Here is a 19,119-nt window from a genome sequence, read left to right as displayed (position 1 = left end):
GGAAGCACAGCGAAGGGGGGGTATACCAGAGGTATGAAAATTTATAAAATGGCCTGCGTGTTGGCTACAGTGTACATTAATGTTTGCGCAAAGGCGATGGTAATCAATTCTTCAACAGTAGAATAAAATGCACAGAGGATGATGGCAGAGATGAGTAGATGACTGACCATAGCAGTGCAGACCATTACCCTAAATCGAAGGTATGAGAGAGGAGCGCTATTAGCCCACCCCAATGCAATATTCTTGCCAGGAGAGCCAGAGAGCAGCACTATTAGACTATCAGAACTAGGAGGAGCAGTGCTTTTATGAAAGGCAGAACATAGGAAGAATAGGGAGTTACAAACTGAGGGAGGCCAAAAATGACGTTGGAGAAATGACATAGGTTGCAGCTAGAATTTAGCTGAGAAAATATTCATGAAATGCAGAACTGATGGCAGAAATGACCTGCATAGAAAGGCCATAAAACAAATGGCTCAAAGTAATTATGCAGGGCAGGAATACGCCTGCTCTGATACCATGTTAAACACACACATGGCAGAAAGAGTATGAAAGATAAAACATGAGAGTACGTTTATTATTAACAAATGATATACATTTATAGTACATTGTCTGACCGTTTGGTTCCACATCCCAAGGTCTCTTGGACTTCCTTAGTCTATTCGGCTTCCACACTAAACCATACAGGATTAGGTGTCCAACAGGGGCATCATAGCTATATTGAATTTTGTTTCCAAACAATCATTAAGCAAGAGCACCACCCTCTTCAACAGTGCTTGATATCATCAAAGCCAAAGCATTTGGTCTATAAACATTCAGGTACATGTCAAAGCATATGTTTCGAACCTACACATGAATTTATTTTTCATCCTTTTGTGCACATGGCTCCATTAGAAGTATTCATATACTTGAAAGAGATTTTTTTTTTTTTTCAAGTAGAGGAGGATAGAAAAAAGAAATAAAAAAGAGGAAAATAAGAGGAAAAGAATAAGATTTGAGGTGAAAACCTCTTTTGAGGCATTTGAGATTGGCTTACTAATTGAAAACCTCCTTGATGCAGTCAGTGGATGGAAATATGTATATATATATATATATATAATATATTTATATATATAGTATAATTTATATATATATATATATATATATATATATATATATATATTTATATATATAAATCCTAGGTGAAAACCTCCTTTGAGGCGCCTAGGCAAACCTACTAGTTGAAAACCTCATTGAGGCAGCTAGTAGGCCTAAACAATAAAATAAAAAAACAGGAAGAAAAAAAATCCAGTTGCATATATGTGCTTTCATGCAGGTACTCCTCCACCTACATAAGGAAAAGAAACAGGCTAGCGCCACAAAAAGAGAAAAAGAAAGAAATGAGCAATGAGGCAAGAAAAAATGTAAAAAAAAATCAACCTTGGGCTTCTTACCTTTTGTGAAAGCTGCTCAAGAAGGACCAAAGACATGCCAATCCATCACCCTCATCCATTTCCAACATCCACCCATCATTCCCAAGCCTTTCCCATTTATTTTCCTCATTGTCCTAAAGTGCTACAGGAAGGTTTTGTTTTGCTATAGGACTGTCAAAATACACAGGGAAGAAATTATTTTTACCATATCTCTAAAATCATGCATCCATTGGCCAAGTTGTTTCATGAGGAGATACATATGGATGATGGTAACATGCTTAAGAAATTTCAGTAAATTCCAGTGCACAGTTTTTGAGAAATTGGCCTCAATCACCTATAGCCATTTTTTTTTCTCGAGATTTGTGCATACATTTGCTAAGAATTTTTATGGGGAGATGCATAAGGATGATGGAAACATGATTTTAAAAAAATAGGTCAATCTACTCTACCATTTGAGAGATATGGATAAAACAATTTTGCTACAGGCCTGTCCAGAATTGCTACAGGATTGTGATCGGCATAGAAAAAATGGTTTAGATTTTATGTTTTTCATCTAGGAACAAGAGGAGGGGTCCACCATAGCCTCATCATTCATTTTCCACACCACTTAACCTATTCTCCACTCTCATTTCCACCTCTATACATCAAAAATACCACTTTTCACCCCTTCTTCCATCTCTTCTACCACGGAAAAGACCTTTGATCCTTGTCAACGTATTACTCATCAATTATCAGCATTTCTGAAGGCAGAACATGAGGGAAATTGTGATATTAGTAGGGTCTATGTGGCTACTACAGGAAGACACACAGTCCTATAGCCATATGCACATCCCCTGCCAAACCATATCTAGAGTACCAGATCCAGAAGTCAGCCACAATGGAGAATTTGGAAGTGATAACTCTGATCCTAAAGCAGTTACAAGACCTTCTATTAGTTGCTACAAGATTCTTGATCACTCTGCAAATAGAAACATCTAATCCAAAGAGCATCTGCATGAAGGACAAACTTGCACCATCAAGCATCAGTAAGCAAGAGAACATAAAAAATACATATATTTCTCAAGAAATTGCAGAAGACATGCACAACAACCTTACCTCTATTTAGAAATGACATATGATCAGCTACAACACTCACATCAAGAGCATCTCAGGAGAATAGCAACAGCAAGAAAAACCTAGAGGACCTCCAACAGATTATCACATGCAGCTTCAAGATCATCAAAGGAAGCCTCCACAACTATAGCAACATCCTACACAAAAAAAAAAACACTCACAGTAAGGCACAGGTATGCAACTCTATAACCTCACCCTTCGAACCTATTCTAGCTTGAGAAAACATTAAAAGTGTGAGAAGGAAAGATCTTTTATAGCCAAACTTAATAGCATGAGATCCTGATCTTATCTAGCAAGTCACTTAACTTTTCTCCAAAGGACAACCACACATGTGGGAGATAAATGAGACAAAAGTGAAAAAAGACTTAAGAAAGTGGGATGTTATCATGGAGTTCAAAAAGTAGTTGGAGGCCAACTCAGTTAACTCAAAGCACTTTGAGTTTATTTTGCATGCAATGAAAAAAGAGAAAAAAAATAATGAAAAATGAAAAAATCAATAAAAAATAAAAATAAAATAATAAAAAGGTCAACCCACCACCTCTTGGCATGCAAATAATAGCTGCTACGAGATTTGGGTTCGTTGCTACAAGATTACAAGAAGTGCTAAAGGAGTACCAACAATTCTACAAGAGGTAGTGCTATAGGAAGAACAAAGTTGCTACAAGAAGGGACATAACTGCTACAGGGAGCTAACATAGTGTTATAGGAAGGAAAATTTTGCCCAGAACAACCACTAAGAGCCTTGGGAAGCAAGGAAATATTCAAAGGAAATAACAAGGGTGCAAACAAAGAGGCTACAAGAAGGAACATAACTACTACATAAAACTTTCTTTTGCTACAGGGGTGGGTCTGAAATCTTTCTGAGGGAAAGGAAGGTGTTTTGAAGGTGGAGGAAGGTGGATGAGGGTGGATGAATTATCTGTGAGGCCTTTTGCCAAGCTTAGCACCCCTCAAAGGCCCATCTTGCAAAAAAAGGCATGCCCTAGGTGTCCTTGATTAACCTTGAAAATATTATCTCAATGGCAGAGCTTGAGAGCATTATGGGGTGTCCAAGAGGAGGATAATAATGATAAAGTGGATGTATATGAGTGTGCCAACCTCTGAAAGTCATTGGAAACTCTTGCAAACTAGCAATCAAGGACACACAACACAGTAAGAAGATGGATGGGTTACTCAAAGGATGAACAATAGTTTCAGTAGGGGGTATGATGGGCCTTAAAATTAGACACAAATTAAGGCCCATATAACCTTTCGTAGGCACATAAAGGATATATTAAATCTCTCCTTATACACTTAATAATGTTTTTTTAACTTTAATATGTTCTTAGGAAGGTTTAGAGATAATTACATATTATGTGTCTAATATTATTTACTTTTGTAGAATATTGTGAGAATATTGGGCATATTATGAAGACTTGGAGGATGAGATAATCTAGGGGATTTCTCTCTACTATATTATGGGCCAATATTGGATAATAAATGAACAATATATTATGAAATTATTGCACAAATTTTGGAGCTCCAGTGATTGATAAAATCTAGGGATGTGTTCCATGTCATTTAATGCAAATTCCTAATGTTGGGAACTAGATCCACTTTTTGAGGGATTTTGGAGGGGAAAGTTGCCTCCTTTCAAGGAGAATGCTTTCTCATCACTTTTTATAAGTGCCAATTCGAATTTTCCTCTAGGGGCATGTATTTATTAGTCTTCTTGTGGAGAAAAATTGTTATTTAGTAGCTCCACTTTCATTTTTAGCAGGGATGTACTTGGATTGATTCAAATAATGAAGTTTGGTGCCATTTTTAGCTTCTAAAGCTTAGTTTGCTTCATAGGACTCTGAGTATCCTTGGGCTTGGCCATCCTAGGATCCTTAGAGCCGTCTTGTACAATTTCCTTATTTTCTTTGAATGACTTTTTCACTTACATCTGTTATTTCTACATTTAGTGTTCATGTATCTTTTGTTGTAGGTTACATTGGTTAAATGATTGAAGTGAGTTATTTCATAGGTTATTTATAGATTCACAAGCATGATGCATCTTTAGAACAACTTTTAAAAGTCATATTCGTCATTGAGCTACTTGGATTGGTTTACTAGTTCACAAATCTAGAATTTATGGAAGTCTCTTATAGCAAAATAGTAGTAATTTTATTCTATTTTTTAGAACGTGTTAATGAAATTCATTTGAGTTGATTCAACTTGTTTTGAGTCATAAAAACATCCAATTTAATAACAAAATTTACCCCATAGCATTTTCACTTGATTAGGTTAGACATTTGGTAGGTTAACTAGCTCACTAGTTCTAGAATTTCTGGTTTTTAGAGTAGTAATTTTCTGCTATTTTTTAGCACATGTTAACAGGGGTATTTTTGAGTGATTTCACTTGGAATGGAGTCCTAGGACATCCTAATTTATAATAAAAAATGTCTCGTCTCATTTTCATTTGATTTTCTTTGGCATTCGGCAATTTATCTCGAGGAGTAGCACTCCTTTAGTAATCTTGTCACTCCTGTAGCAATCCCGTAGCAATGTGTTTTTGAGATCTTCCTTGCCCAAATTCACTCCAAATTCATTATAGAAGTATATTTATAGCCTATGAACGCTCTGATGCCACTTTGGTTGAGCTGAGGCTTAGTTAGGTCACCATTTAGCTCTTACATTGCTTGCTTCTTAAATGTTGATTTCTGCAATTAGTCTAGATTTCCTTTCTATAATTTACTTCAAGCAAAGTGTGCTTTCCTTCTTACAAAAGTAAGCTAGGACTTTTTTTTCTTGCAAAATAAAATAGGTTTCCTTTAATGCCATTTATTTTCCCACAAGATAGATTAGATTTTCTTAGTTGTCATTATGCTTTACGGATAGATTTATTTCATGCCATTTACTCTCCAAGCATAAAAGATTTGCTTATTGTTATTTACCTTTTACAGCTTAGGATTGGTAGCTTACCTAAGATCTTTGCTCATTTGAATTTGTTTCATTACCTTCTTTCACTTGCATCAAATAGAATCAGACTAGGAAGAGGAAGGCGTATGTTGCACATATAGTGCCTACCCCGCTTAAGTTTGTACGAGTCCCGGGTTGATAATTTAAGTCGATAGCCTCAGGAATTGCAACATTCTTGTTGCAATAATGGGGCTCATAAAAATGTTTCTATGTTGGGCCCATCATATGCACATTATGTTTATAGGCTTAATAATCCATCACACGTCTCTTCATTTTTTTCCATTTTACTTAGCAAGTCTAGAAGGAAACCAAACATTCAGAGGGTGATGATTACTCTTGGAATGATCTCAGTATGGAGGATTTTCTGCTATCTTGGAAAAATAGGAAGCCAAATGAAACTTTAAAAGCAATTCCTCTTGTGGTTTGTTGAGGCATTTGGTTAGAGATAAATGCTTATATTTTTTAAGATCGAGGAAATTCATATATTAGATCAGTTTGCAATAGCTTAGCCATACTAGACTCCTTGCCAAAGAAGCTACAAATCCCTTCTAGACATCAGCACTCTGTCACTCCCATCCAAAAGGATAAGCCTTGGGGTTTTTTCGATGGCATTGCAACCTCCTCCACCTCACTGGGAGGGGTCGGGGGCATTATTTATATATCTGATCAACTCTACTACTCTTTTTAAGGTTGTACAAGCCCTACTACAATAAAATATGCATAATTATTTAATTTAAAGCTTCTTTTACAATAAGCCATTTTCATAAACATCTAGGAAATAAACATATATGGTCTCTTTGGATGCAATCAATTGGATAAATGGGAAGAATCGGATGCAAAATCAGACACTCCTTCCATTATTCCAAAGCATAGAAACCAAGTCAAGGAATCCCTTGCATATTACTTTCTCTCATGTTTACAGGGACAGGAACCAAGAAGTATATTTTCTTTCTAAAGGGGGACTAGCACTGGTTAAAGGCCAGTGGGAAATAAACAAAAATAATGAAGGTTTTCTCAACCTTCTCCAGCTCTATCCCTGGGATTAATTAACACTATCATAGTTGTTTCAATAAATATCTCTATTTTTTTATCTCTATCAACCTGACATTATGTTATATAGTATATGATGAAGGCAGTTTCTATGTTTTGTGATCCTAGTTTCTCTTCAAAATTATAGGATCCCCCTATATATCCCACTTGATTCAGATACACACTCGGGTTTCTTATGTACATATTCTATTTGAGGGAACTTTCATCATGTGGGCGTCGGCAACAAATTTGTATCTAATCAACATCTATAGGGCGTCACTCATTCATTGCTTTCTTTTTTTATTCTTATTATGAAAAGTAGATATATTTATATTTCCTTTTTAGACTGATAAAAGTAACAAATATGATTCATAAAGTGAAGCAGATCCATCCCTTTCATGTTGATCATTGATATGAGGAGAAGATATGTAAAAGGAAATATGAACTGTGGGTTCCTTGTATTTTTGTCATTATCTCTTTCTTCTATATGCACGAGTTGCCTAGGTACACTCAAACTCATGGAATGCCCTAGGAATCTGCATGGGCATTTCTTTTCTAGGGCTCTGTCTTTCACAGGTTGTCGCAGGGCAGATTTTTCTGGTCGCCATAGTTTCTCTTTTTTCCCTATCCCAATTTTTTGCTTGACTTTCCATCTCACACTTCTTGTACCTACTATAATATGTCACACAAGTGTGTAGGTATCCTTACTTTGCAATAATAAACAAGTTTCCTTTGAATTTTGGCAAGGATGGGCTATGTGGTGGACCCATTTATACATCCCAAGAAGAAATTAATAGCAGGGGTTTTCCACCATCAACCCTCCCTCCTCATGATCAGACCTCCTCGTCAGCACCTTGTTCACATAAGGAATCATTCATTTCTCCCCCAATGAAATATGGGGCCATTCATTCACCAAATATATAACCTTCTTCATTTTCCTAACCTATTTATCTTCCTACTCCTACATGATTTATCCCTAGCCTCGGATATTTTCTGAAACATCCTCTGAAACCTCATCGAGACAAAGTAAAAATGGTGGTAGGTAAAAATATTCCTCTCTCTCAACACTTTCATTCTTCAGGAAAGAGCTTCAGTTGGATGATTTGTTGGAAAGATTATAAGCGCCCCCCGCCCCCGCACCCTTGGGCATTGGATAGACCAACATTGGCTTCCTATTTTTGGGTTTCTCACCTCCATTCCATGTCTTGGTTCATGGGTGGTTTTGCACAATCCTAAATTCCTCAAAAGAAGTTGAAAAGGTGTTAGAGCAAGACTTATCATGGGGGTTATCAGCATCAACCCTTCAATAGTGGCATTTTGATTTTGATGCAATCTATTAACCTATGTGTATGCAGAAGCTATGGGATCTTCTTCTAACATTGACTTTAATTTTCTATAATTTGCATATCCTTGAATAAATTGGGAATTGAATCGTCCATTTTGTATGTTTGGAGGAATGTTGTTTTACTAAACCTGATCATAGGGTCACCTAGGTGTAGGTAATTAGACCTAAGATACGATCTCCTCAAAGAAATGGAGTTAGCTTATTGTAACACCCTCCTCCCACATCTACTCAAGCAATCGACCAGTGGGGGTAAACATGCAACGAGAGGCCACTATGATATGATTTGACCTCCTAAGTCACATTAAGGAAGTGGAACCGACGGAAACACACCATACAGGCATCCAACATCATCAACGGGACCCTCAAAGGATAAGTCAGCCACTCAGATGACCTATCCCTGGGCCCCACTGTTGTTTTAGGTCTCTTGGGCCATAGTCACTCTCATGCTATTGGCAAGGGGGGTCGGATAGCAACCTAAAGTCACTCTCAGAGGCCTTCCTACCAGCGACTGTGGACCAAAATTACCATTGTTTTGCCAGTGACCTTGAGATTCAAGCCACTTTTTCAGACTCAAAGCCCAAGTCACTGCCCAAAATTGGTCCATCTCTTCAAATCAGTAAGATAACATGGAAATGATAGTACTAAAGAAAATACTTGTTGAAGACCTTGACTTGACCCCTACTAGCCATGACAAGCATTTCGTCAAACATGTTGCAAATGTCTAATCTACAGGTGTAATTCATAGTTCTGAGCATAGGGGTCTCATACTTAGCTGAGAATAGCTAAGAACTATTGATGCCTCAACACATCAGCTACCATTCCATCCATTAGGTCATATATACATTGATCATTCAATTATAAGTAAAAACATGATGAGAGCCACACATGGTTGTTGTCATAAAACACAAACATAACCAGCATAATAGCAGCATAAAATAATTTGAAAGTACAGTCATATAGACCACATATAATACATCAAAATGCTCATAGAAATACACGGAGAAATAAAGTTTCATTAATGATGCAAAATCCAAACCCGGGATGGGACTTCCATGTTCCACCTGACCATAGAATGGCTGAGCCAAATCTCTCTTCAGTCATTCACCCTCGTGCCATATTCCAAGCATGAATCTAGGATCTCATAGAACACATCAATCAAAACTCGTCCAAGGCTTCCAGAGGCCATCCACCTAAACCCATCAAATAGTGATTCCACCTCACAGTCGGACATCACAAAACCATCATCAGATTGGTCTCCATTCAAGCCTTCCAGGGCTTCCAAAGAGTTTGTTCCAACCAAGGCTTCCAGGACTAGTAACTCAACCCATAGTTGTCGTCGGGCTTCCAGACCATTTGTCCAACCAAGGCTTCCAGGACTAGTGACTTAACCCACCAAGGGCTTCCAGAGAATTTTTCCAACTAAGGCTTCCAGGACAAGTAACTCAACCCAAGTTGTTACAGGGATTCCAGAGCATTTTTCGAACTAGGGATTCCAAGAACTAATAACTCAACCCAAGCTAAGGAAACATGAGAACCAACCAAAAAAAAATCGTTATCAATCCAAGCAATCCTCCATTCCAATGACAAATCAAAACCAAGAAACCATATGCATGTGCCATGCATGCCAAAACTAGTGAAGAAATAATACATGCAACTCGGTACCTGCAAGAAAATCTGACGTAGATGTTGCTCCCGATGCCTCCTTGCGCTTTCCTTATTTTCCTTTGCTTCCTTGCCCCAAAAATCCAAGTATGCCACACCCTCCAAGGGTGCTCCAAGAAAAATCTAAGTGTCCAAGAGTATGAGAGAGAGAAAAATGAGAGAGAGCTTCAACACTGAACTAAAAAAAGGTTACCAACTGATCCTCAGAAACCTTTTTATGGATGAGGCCTCTATTTTCTTCATTTTCCTCCTCACATGCAACGTGTGACCTTTCACCTCCCTTTTCTCCTAATTTCCATTATTTTTATAAATAAATGTGCCAAAAATGCCATTTTTCCTTTCCAAAGACTTAGCCATAAACAACCAAATGAACACCCCCCTAGGATGTCTTTCCCAACATTCAGCTTGGAATAAGTGTCCCATTGACCATGGTTATTGTTTTTTAACTTTTATTACATGGAATTTTCACCAGGGCTGTTATAGTACCCTCCCCCTTAGGGGACACTGTCCTCGGTGTTCAATCACACATATACTTCAACAACCTGCTGAAGAAGACATACGACTCATGGAGCTTTATAACACAACTCGATGTAGTATTTACAATGAAAGATCTGCTCAAAACAAAACATCATGACAACATGATAACATACCGCATAGTGGAGCTTCATATCACAGCTCATTACAGTATTTACAATTATCATCATGTTGAGTGTCGACTCATATAACATCATAACATCATGGTAACATAACCACATGATAGCATAATAACATGAAACCCATACCACATAGCTCATTACATTATTTACATCCTTACACATGTGTATATATAGCAACATCATCAAAATATAGATACCAAAACATATGCCAAATCATATACCAAAGCATTATCATAACATATACTAAACACCATGTCTAAGCATATATCAAAACATCATATAGCATATATAAAACCATCATAAAGCCAATATCGACCATCATAAAGCAAATACCAAACCATCATAAAACATATACCAAACCACCACAAAGCAACTACCACACCACCATAAGCAAATACCAAACCACCATAAGCAAATACCTAGCCACCATATCAAGTTGCTTTGCCTCAACTTGCAAACAAGGAAGGATACATGGCCCGCATATGATCTGCCATCTCCCATGTAGCTTCATTGGGCCCAAAGTGCTTCCACTGCACTTTAACTTTCTCTATTGCTCACTTCCGGAGCATGCGCACATTTTTCTACAATATACGCTAAGGCTCTGGCTAGAATTCTCGATCTGGTTCCACCTACAATATAGACCAGTCAACTACATGATCAAAATCTTTTAACATACTCCTTAAGAAATGAGACATGGAAAACATCATGGCCTTTCACAATCGAAGGCAATGCAAGTCAATAGGCTATTGGCCCAATCCTCTCACCAATACTAAAGGGTCCACAAAATCGTGGTGCCAGCTTGGCACATGAGCCAATCTGCAAGGATCTCTTCTGCGGTCTGATACAATCTTCTTTGAAACACCATGTAGTCTAACCACATCTTTGATTAATACCTATTCCACATCACTTGCTAAGAACGTAGACTTCACCAAAATGAAGTGTGCAAGCTTTTTCAACATGTCCACAATGACCATGATGGAATCATGTTGCTTCACTTCCTTTGGCAACCTTGTGATGAATTCCATGTAAATGACCTCCCATTTCCATTTCGGAATCACAATCAGTTGTAGCAGTCCACATGGATGCTTACACTCTTCTTTCACTTGTTGACAATCAAAACATCTAGCCACAAAATTTTCTACATCCTTCTTCAATTTCGGCCAATAGTAAGATATCTTCATTGTTGACAGTGTCTTCTGGTAACCTAGGTGACCTGAATACGGTTTCGCATGAAACTCCCATATATCATGTTCCATGTCTCATTTCTTAAGAAGTATGTTAAAGGTTTTGATCATGTAATTGACTAATATATCCTGAAACTCCGATTCCGATCATGAAACTCCCATATATCCTGTCTCAAAACCTGACTAATCCATCTGCTATAAGACGATAGTCCAAGTCCTATGCACCTGTACATGTACATGTACATATACCTATGCCATCGCTTGTACTTGTACCTGTATCATCACATGTACATGTACCTGTACCTGTACTCTGCTGTAACCTGTTCACAATTTCCATATATTTGACATCCTATTGTCCTACCTGCAAGATCCTATCTTGTAAATGTGTCCCATAAAAGCTCATAGTTGTTAAGTGATTCATTTGTACCCGCCTGCTAAGAGCATCGGCCACTTTGTTCTCTTTATCTTTGATGTATCTGATTTCAAAGTCGAACTCACTGATTGTGGCCAACCATCAAGCTTGCATACCATTCATATTCAGTTGGTCAAATAGATACCGCAAACCACTGTGAACACTCATCAATGTCAACCTCCTGCCCAGAAGATAGTGTCTCCACATCTTCAGTGCATGTATAATTGCTACCAACTCAAGATCATGTGTGGGATAGTTATGCTTGTGCTCATTCAGTTTCTGCGACTCATAGCATACTACATGTCCATCCTGCATAAGGACTCCACCAAGTCCTCTCTTGCACACATCTGTGCACACAACAAACTCTTTGTCCAAGTCTGCAATATTCAACATTAGTGCATGTGTTAACAACTGCTTGAGCTGCTCAAAACTAGCCTCACATTCCTTTGTCCATTCAAACTTCTTACCTTTTCTTTGCAAATATGTGATAGGATAAGCAATCTGCGAGAAGTTCCTGATGAACCTCCTGTAGTAACCTGCCAAACCCATGAAGGATCTCACCTCATCCACATTCTTAGGAGCTACCCACTCCATGATGGCTCTTATCTTTTCTAGATCTACTGCAATGCCTTCCTTGGAGACGACATGCCCCAAGTAATGTACCTTCGTCTGAAAGAAACTACATTTTCTAAGCTTAGCATACAACTGATGCTCTCTCAACAATTTCAACATTGTTGCTAGATGCTCGGCATGCTCTTTTTCATTTTTAGAATATACCAATATATCATCAATGAACACAATAACAAACTTATCCAAATATGGACACAATACATTATTCATCAAGCACATGAATGTAGTTGGAGCATTAGTTAAGCCAAATGGAACTACAACAAACTCATAATGCCCATACCTGGTCCTGAACACAGTCTTGTAAATGTCTTCTTCCTTGATGCATACTTGATGATATCCGGATCTCAATTCAATCTTTGAGAACATTGTTGCTCCCTTCAGCTGATCGAACAAGTCATCAATCCTTGGCAAAGGGTACCTGTTCTTGATAGTCACTTTTTTCAACTGCCTGTAATCAATGCACTTGGGAGTACCATCTTTCTTCCTCACAAACATGGTGACACTTGGCCTAATTTATCCTTTGTCCAAAATTTCCTTCAGTTCTACCAACTGAGGTGTGGTCATCCTATAAGGTGCTTTTGATGTTGGAGTTGCCCCTAGCACTAACTCAATATAAAAATCTACCTCCCTATGAGGTGGCAACTTTGTAATTTCCTCAGTAAATACATCCCTGAACTGCTGTAAAATGGGTACTTGTTCAACACATCCGCATTCTCAACTTCCTTACCCTTATCACTAGAAATGTGCACTACGAATAGCTTGCACCCTCTCCTGTGGCTAAGCTTTGCTTGCATTGTTGTCACCATCCTAACTGGTGTGGTCTTCTTCTTACCTTATAAGACTCTTGGTTCTCCATTTTCATCAACACAGTCAATAGCTTTGTCATAGTAGTCAACATTGGTTCTATGTAGATATAACCAATCCACGCCCAATAACATATTGTACAAACCCAATGGTAATACATTTAAATGTATTGTTGTAGGCATACTATTTAAATCAAATGTGTAAGCTCTTACCCAATGATGCACTTACTTATTTGTACCTGTATCTAGCTGCACTAACCAAGACTCTGCATGCAACTCCTTATTCAAACCACACTTATCCACCAAGTCAGGACTAACATATCTATAATTAGATCAAGGGTCAATCAAAATAGAAATAACTTGATCACAAAGCTTACCGTCCATCTCGATGACATATGTTGGATGTTCTACCTATTTGTTATCCAAGGTTGCATAGATACATGGAATACTCTGACCAACGTCTCCAACAGTCTGCACCTCTTGTGCACTTTATATCTGAGGTATACCACCCTAATTCTATAGACAATCTCTCTTGCGATGATCTTTGCCACAAGTCCAACACTCTATAGGCTTCCAGCCTCCATCCTTATTCTTTTCTTCAGATTGATGTCCCTGTCCTCTATCTGATGCATTGAACCTCTTAGGTGGTGCAACATTCTCCTTGTTACCCGAATCTTGTGGTCTTGCTCACTTCTTGTCTCATTTTCCTTTGTTCTTTACATTACCTCTCCATCTTAGCTTAGTTTCAGTGTTGCGCTTCGATTGTTCATAGCAATGCTTTAGCTTTTGAATGGCCTCCTCCAAATATCTAGGCTCATCGAACTCAATCCTATCTTTAAATGCAACTGGTAACCCACTAATGAACCTCTAAATCTTGGCCTTCTCCTCTGTGAGGTAAGGAACATATCTCAGTAACTCCAAACACTTACTAGTGTACTCATCATCTCTCATGGAACCCATCTTTAGTTCATAATTTGTTTTTCCATGTCATCAAAGTACCTTTCTGACAAGTAATTCTTCTTAAATAGCCACTCAAACTCACTCCAAGACAAATCTTCTTCATGAATACACCTAACATTCTTCACATCTTCCCACCAAATGCCCGCTTTACCTTTGAGATTGAAGGTAGCTAGACTAGCTTTCATGTTCTCTGAATAATCATGCAACCTGAAGAACTTCCTCATGCCAAGCAACCATGCCTCTGCATCCTATGGTTTCTTCATTTCCCCATCAAAAGTAAGTAGCTCTGTTTTCTTAAATTCATTCGTCAAGTATCCCCTATCACTCCTCCTGTAAGGATGATACCGATGATGACCATAGTGCTTATCTGAATCAGAATTAGAATCATACATGTGTTTGTCCCTTCTCCTCTCCGGAGTGTCCAACAATCTACCATCTTAGATTGTGTCCTCTCTATCTGATCGGTGACTACCATGCGATCTACTACCATATGCCCCATTAGTTTTGTTATCCTACTCATGAATGATCCGAAGAGGCCCATGTCACTACAAATCTAACAAGATCTGAAGTATGATGGGATTTACCTCTACTAGCTTTTCCTGTGACTGTATGATTATGCTATTATCTTCCTTACAACCCCTTATCTCTTCCTTTAAGCTTCTCAGTGTCACTGTCGAATCGAAAGAGTTCCCAACACCATACTACTCTTTGGTTCATAGTGAGAGTCTATGTAGTCAATCATATTGCTATCCATTTAATGTTTCTTCTTGTAAGGTATATCATGTCAGCTAAACCAAATTACAAAAAACCAACATACCTTAGTATAGCTCGAGGAGGATACCTTGTATGCAAGATCAACAGATCAACATGATACATGCATAACATAATCACAACAATATATAAAAATAGTACCTAAGCATATAACCATGCAACTGCCATTCTAGCTAGGGTCCAGTCATCAATGCATGACCTTAACACGTCAAACACTAAAACCTCATGCATGACAACATCCACAACATCACAGTACACTTGACAACATGCAAGAATGACAATGCATAAGCATTACATAACGATACATACCATGACCTTATGCATGATGACATAAATCGTACCATTGTATGTGGAACATTCACAACCACAATGTAGACAATACACCAGCCTACATGCGGATAGCACGAGTACGGGACATTCCCACACATAACGCGTATAATCAAGCATAAATGAACAACACTCGTATGTAGAATCATGTAACCCAATACACAAGAATGATACATATGACCAAACATACAAGAATGTAAACAAGCAACCACATGATACATGTAAGTGATATATTACAACACACAACCAGTGATATACTCATAGTGATGCATCCCACAAAGGCATGCTAAGTTCCACATGACGACATCACCACAACAATGATTAACACCATGCAATTGTAACAATATATGGAATGCAAGTGTGAGAGACACACATGCAACCGACATGCATGCATGACCAACACATAGCCCATCCAGTCTGAGAAGTGAACCATGCTCTGATACCACTCTATAACACCCCCCTCCCACATCTACCCAAGCAACCATCCAGCCGGGATAAACATGTGACAAGAGGCCACTATGATATGATTACACCTCCTAAGTCACATTAAGGAAGTGGAACCGGCGGAAACACACCATACAGACATCCAACATCATCAACAGGACCCTCAGAGGACAAGTCAGCCACTCAAACAGTCCCTGGGCCCCACTGTTGTTTTAGGTCTCTTGGGTGATATTCTTTCTCATGCTATGGGAAAGGGAGAGACTAGCAACCTAAAGTCGAACTCACAAGCTTGCCTGCTAGCGACTATGGACCATAATTGCCAGTGTTTTTTCAGGCTCAAAGCCCAGGTCACTACCTAGAATTGATCCATCTCTTCAAATCAGTAAGATAACATGGAAATGACAGTATTAAAGAAAATACTTATTCAAGACCTTGACTGGACCCCTACTAGCCATGACAGGCATTTCGTCAAACATATTACAAATGTCTAATATACAGGTGTAATTCATAGTTCTGAGCATATGGGTCTCAAGAATCGCTAAGAACCATTGATGCCTCAACGCATCAACTGCCATTCCATCCATTATGTTATAGATACATTGATCATTCAATTATAAGTAAAAACATGATGAGAGCCACATGTGGCTTCTGTCATAAAACACATACATATCCAACATAATAGCAACAGAAAATACTCATGAAAGTACAGTCATATAGACCACATATAATCCATCAAAATTCTCATAGAAATACAAGGAGAAATAACCTTTCATTAATGATGCAAAATGTAACATCCCTGGGGAAAATTCCAAGTAATAAAAGTTAAAAACAATAACCACAGATGAATGGGACACTTATTCCAAGTTGAATGTTGGGCAGGACATCCTAGGGGGTGTTCATTTGGTTGTTTATGGCTAAGGAAATTGACAAAGGCAATGGCTAAGGTTTTGGAAAGGCAAAATTGAAATTTTGGCACAATTATTTATTAACATAATGGAAATTAGGATAAAAAGGAGGTGAAAGGTCACAGGTTGCATGTGAGGAGGAAAATGAAGGAAAATAATGGAAAATGAAGAAAATAGAGGCCTCATTCATTAAAAGGCTTTTGAGGACTAGTTGGTAACCTTTTGTTGGTTTAGTTTTAGATATCTTTCATTACTCTCTCTCTCTCTTGGACACTTAGACTTTTCTTGGAGCACTTTGGCATTGGAGCAAGAAAGGCAAAGAAGGCAAAAGGAAGCAAAGATCAAGTAGGGAAAGGCAGGATCAAGTAGCTACATCAAGCTTCATTGTAGGTATTGACTTGCATGTGTATTTTCCTTGCTATATTTTTCATGCATGGATTGCATGTTTTTCTTTTCTACCATGGAATGGGTTTTTCCGGGTGTGACACTCAAATTCCTCACGGTGTAGGTGGATAACTCTGGTGGCATCCACATTGATTGGTGTTTTTGATGTGTTCTATGAGTCCCACATTCATGCTTGGAATATGGCACAGGGGTGATTGGCTGAAGAGAGACTTGGCTCAACCAATATATGGTTGGGTGGAATGTGGTAGTCCAATCTTTGGTTGGTTCATTGCATTGATTAATGAGAAATTCATTCCATTTATTTTCATGTGTAAATTGACTGGTGTACATATGGATTTTGATGGATGATATGTTTATTATATTTATGTTCCTATTATGTTGGTTATATTTTGTCTCTCAGCATGTTTTTACTTGTATTTGAATGGATAATGTATCTATTACCTAATGCATGATAAGGCAACAAATGACATGAGGAAATAATGGTTCATGGCAATTCTTAGATAAGTATGAGATCCCTACACTTAATTCTGTTATTTACACCTGTAGGTTACATGTTGATGATATGATTCACGAAATGCCTGTCGTGGCTAGTAGGGGTATGGCTAAGGTCTTGATCAACTATTTACTTTTGCAGCATTGTTTCCCTATACTTTACTTGATTCTGAGCTTTCATTCCATTCTCGGCAATGGCTTGAGCTCTGGGAATGAAAAAGTGGCTTAAATCCCAGGGTCGCTAACACAAAACTGGCAACTTTAGTCCACAGTTGTTGGCAGGTAGGTCTATGAGAGCGACTTTGGGTTTATGGTCACTCCCTTGCCCATAGCATGAGAGCAGCTATGTCCTCAAAGGTCCAAAACAATAGTGGGACTCAGGGACCAGGGAAAATTTTAAGGATGGAAATTTATATTAAAGTTTAGAAACCTTGGTGAATCTTACTAGTCCTTAACATGCAAACTATAAAATGTTTAGCGATATGTTTGTAAAATTAGTCAAATTTATAATGATTTTTTATAGACTCTATAAAAATTTGACGATTTTTAAGGTAAAATAATTTTATGATATAAAAATTCGGCGAATCATTTTTAGGAAAAATGGAAATTGGAGAATCTTTTTTTCGAAAAAACATAGAAAATTAGCCCACCTACGAATATTAGCCCCTAACATTTTCCCTTCCAGGGACATGTTGTCTTAGTGGCTGACTTGTCTCCTGATGGTTTTGTTGATGATGTTGGATGACTGTGTGTGATGTTCTGTCAATTCCAATTCCTTAAGGTTACCTAGGAGGTTGAATCTGATCATAGTAGCCTCTCATCTCATGTTTACCCTGGTTGGTATGGTTACTTCAGTGGATGTGGGAGAAGGGTGTTATAGAGTGGTATTAGAGCATGGTTCAACTCTCAGATTGGATGGGTTGAATGTGTTGGTCATGCATGCATGTCAGTTACATGTGTGTCTCTTACACTTATATACTTGTTGCATTTTCTTGATGTTGGATTAAGGGTTGTAGTATGGTTATCATGGAGAATTTGATGTTGGTTTCATGAAGAGTATTTGACATGAGTATGTGACTGACTGTATATGGTTATTTGTCACTTACATGTTGATTTTATGTCGCTTACTTACATCCTTGTATGTTAGGTTAAATTTTGAATATTTTTATTGCATGCATTAGTCTTGTAGGTTGATTGCAGATTTTATCGCTTATGTTCGACTGCATGCATTTATGCGTAGGTGTAGTTGATTTTCCATTGCTTATGCATGTTGTTGGTTGCATGTGGCAATGTGTATAGTGAAGTAATGGTTGTTGTCATGCATGAGGTCATAGCATGCATTGTTGATATGGCCTTGCATTGATGACTGGATCCTAGTTAGAGTGATGTTTATGTGTTGATATATTTATTTTTGTATGTCTATATGCTCTTATGATTATGTTATACATGTATCATGCTAGTTTGGTGATATGGCAGACAAGGTATCCTCCCCAAGCTATACTAAGGTATGTTGGTTTATTGTGATTTGGTTTATTTAACATATTATGCATTGCAGGAAGAGAAAGATCAAATGGCTAGCAAGGTGCTAGACTACATAGAATTTCCCTATGCATCAGATGAGCAACATGG

Source organism: Pinus tabuliformis, chromosome J (genome assembly GCF_031772625.1).
Source record: "Pinus tabuliformis cultivar Carrire ecotype Pingquan chromosome J, CPIR1, whole genome shotgun sequence".
NCBI classification, from domain to species: domain Eukaryota; kingdom Viridiplantae; phylum Streptophyta; class Pinopsida; order Pinales; family Pinaceae; genus Pinus; species Pinus tabuliformis.
The sequence above is the reverse complement of the archived record's forward strand: the minus strand, read 5'-3'. Positions refer to the sequence as shown.